We start from the raw sequence: 3,695 nt of genomic DNA on the forward strand, positions 1-3,695 counted from the left end.
TTCAGTAACATTCTTGGGGCTTTCCCATTCCACAACTGCTTTCACCTTAGCAGGATCTACTTTGATTCCGGCTTTAGACACTACGTGCCCCAGGAACCCAACTTGTTCAAGCCAGAATTCACACTTGCTGTACTTGGCAAACAACTGTTGATCTCTCAACCTCTGTAACACCATTCTCAAGTGTTGAGTGTGCTCCTCTTCGGTCTTGGAGTAGATCAAGATGTCGTCAATAAAAATAATTACCCATTTATCGAGCACATCCTGAAATACTCGATTCATTAGATCCATGAATGCTGCCGGTGCATTGGTTAACCCGAAAAATAACATTAGGAATTCATAGTGTCCGTACCGAGTCCTAAATGCTGTTTTGGGTATATCACTGCTCTTTATCTTGAGCTGATAGTACCCGGACCGAAGGTCTATCTTCGAAAATACTCTGGCTCCTTGTAGCTGGTCAAATAGGTAATCAATGTGTGGCAATGGATACCGGTTCTTAATGGTTAGCTTATTTAACTCCCAGTAATCTATGCACATACGCAAGCTGCCATCTTTCTTCTTGACAAACAACACCGGGGCACCCCAAGGTGAAACACTTGGGCGAATAAACCCCTTTTCCAATAGTTCCTGCAACTGCATCTGCAACTCCTTCAATTCAGCTAGTGCCATCCTGTATGGAGCCTTAGATACTGGAGCTGCTCTAGGAGTCAAACCTATGGCAAACTCCAACTCTCTATCAGGTGGTAAATGCATCAGATCATCCGGGAAAACGTCGGGAAACTCTTTAACCCCCTTTACCTCTTCTAGAGGTGTAATCCTTGCATCAACATCAAGTACCGATGCTAAGTAACCCTGACATCCATTTTCTAGCAATTTTACCGCTTGAAGAGCGGAGACAAGGACCTTCTTCACTCGTTTCATTGTATTTGCTCGGTATACCAATTCTTTCCCTTCGTCATCTGTCACCCTAATCAGTTTTTCAGCACACATCACATTAGCTCGGTGAGCCGACAACCAATCCATACCCAATATAACATCAAAATTCTGCATATTGAATTTAATGAGTTGTGCATCAAAGTTCTTCCCACTAATCTCTACTGGGCACGGCCCATACACTTCCTTCAACTGTGTAACTTTGCCAGTAGGCATACTAACAATCATTCCGCGATCTAGGATCCTGGGTGACATCCCAAGTTTCTCTACGAATCTCTTGGATGCGAATGAATGAGTAGCTCCTGAATCGAATAAAACATAGGCTGGTATGCCTGATATGGGTAGGATACCTAGTATAACAATGCATATAACTTCAGCAGGTCATCAATATTAATCATAATGAATTTCTTAATTTAAAATGTACCTGCTACTACTTCTGTACTGGCCTCAGCTTCCTCGGCTGATAGAGCATACATCCTTCCCTGCGGTTGATTCCCTCGAGGTAAGGGAGGTCGGTACGCAGAGGGCTGACTGGAGGGCAAGGCTGGTCTGGCCCGACAGTCTTTCGTATAATGCCCATATGAATGGCAATTGTAGCAACGAATCTAAGACGTCGGAATTGGGGCGGGGCCCCTCTGCACTTGACCCGTTGCAGATGGAGGTCGAGGTGGCCTTGGAGCTGTAGGTGCCACACTAGTGTTCGGGCAAAAAGAGGTGGAACCCGAACCACCAACTGGTCTAGGAGGGTAGCCAGATGGCCTATAGGGCTGCCTATACATAGGCCCAGAACTGTATGATCCGCGGTATGCCTTGGAGGAATTCCCCATATCCTGAAATGGGTTTGTTCTCTTCCACAGTCTAGGGGTGAGGGACTGTTCTCCCCTTTGCTTATCCTCCATGGTCTTGGCCTTCTGCACAATCTGGCCATAGTCAGTCAAATCCAAGACCTCAAGTACAGACCCAATAGACGCTTTTAGGCCTTTTAGGAACCTTGCTGCCTTCTCTTCAGCTGTCCTCATATGCCTTGGGGCAAAATGGAACAAACTCTCAAATTGTTGTTGGTATTCAAGGACAGTCTTACCTCCTTGAGTTAAGGCCATGAACTCAGTCTCCTTGCGGTCTCTGAAGCTGCGCGGATAATGGTTGTCCAAGAACAACTCCTTGAACTGCTCCCAAGTGGGTTCTGGATGGGCAGCCAACAATATGGGCTTGGAGGCTTGCCACCAAGAATTTGCCTCCTTCTTGAGTTGCAACCCAGCACAAATGAGTTTCTGTGCATCTGTGCACTCAAGTACCTCAAATATCTTCTCTAATTCTTGGATACATTGGTCCGGTTCCAGAGGATCACTCCCCACCTTAGAGAATACAGGTGGTAAGTTCCTCTTGAATGACTCCACTACCTTTGACATATTATTCGTCAGCGGGAAGTTAGGAGCATAAGCCGGATAGTAAGAGTATGGAGGAGGTATCCCATACTGAGGAACACCGAATGGTGGGATTGGAGGTGTACCCCCCACTTGTGGTCCCGTTCCCGACCCTACAGGCGGGTCCTATGGAGTGAGTACCCGGGGAGGTTGACCCGGTTGAGAAAAGTCTAACTGTTGCTGAATGGCAATCATAAATGCTTGCTGTTGCTGAAGCATTTGTTTCTGAAAAGCCTGTTGTGACTGCTGAATTATGTTAGCAACATCTCCCAGTGTAATAACCGGTGGAGGGTCCGGGGGTGTAGTCATAGGTGGGTCCCCATGTGCCCCACCCTGACCAAGGGTCTTTGGAGGTGGTGGAGGTGAGGTTTGCCCCACAGAGCGGGACCTCCTGGGATTTTGTGGTCGACTGACCGGATGAGGACCCCGCGAGGTACCTCAGGCTTTACTATCGGATCTAGTACGAACCATCATATTCCTATACTTGGAACATATCACACATCATATTGGTTAAACACCGTAGAATTGATTTTGGCACACAATTTTATGCCATCACATAAGGTGTGGTAGTGTATGATAGCCTGTAAATAACCGCAACTTAATTCCAAGATACAGGGCCAATGCCCCAACAGGTATGTCAATGGTCCCACTTGACCATAACACATTAATATAGGAATAATAATAATAGTGACCATCAATGTAATCATGCTAGGAGGAGAGAAGGGAAAAAAAATCTTTAAAATTTTCCCAATTTTCACAACCGGTGGGCTGCACCGGTGGGTAGGGGCCCACCGGTCTGGCCCGCCGGTCCCAGTACCTCAAACCGGTGGGTGGCACAGACGGGTAGGAGCCCGTCGGTCCTACCCATGTAAAAACATGAACAGGGCCCTACAGACCCTGTTCTGTCTTGTCTCTTTCCCCCACCTCTTTCTCTTTCTTCCTCTCTTCCTTGGGCAATCTTGGAGGTCTCCTCGGCGCATCTACTCGCGAGTCCACTCATCAACTCGGCGCTTTTGAGAATATTCAACTCTCCCTCCTTCAAGTAAGTTTCTTCTTCTCTTTTCTCAGAATTTTCTTTTTCGGGTAAAATGCAAGTGTAGGCTTTAATCTAGGCTTTCCTCCCACCTTTCTTTCCATAGAATAGCATTTCCATGTGATTGTGATGTTTCTACTGTGGTCATTTGTAGTTTATTAGGATTTTATCTCCTCATTTGGAGAAAACCCCAAATCGTGCCCTAGGTTTCCAAATTTGGGGATTTCTTCAATTCTCGCTCCTTTTCTCCAATTGATGATTCCTTTGTGATGCATTCCACTTGATTTATGCTTAGCATGCCATAGATT

The sequence above is a fragment of the Macadamia integrifolia genome, unplaced genomic scaffold, assembly GCF_013358625.1.
Source record: "Macadamia integrifolia cultivar HAES 741 unplaced genomic scaffold, SCU_Mint_v3 scaffold746, whole genome shotgun sequence".
NCBI lineage: Eukaryota > Viridiplantae > Streptophyta > Magnoliopsida > Proteales > Proteaceae > Macadamia > Macadamia integrifolia.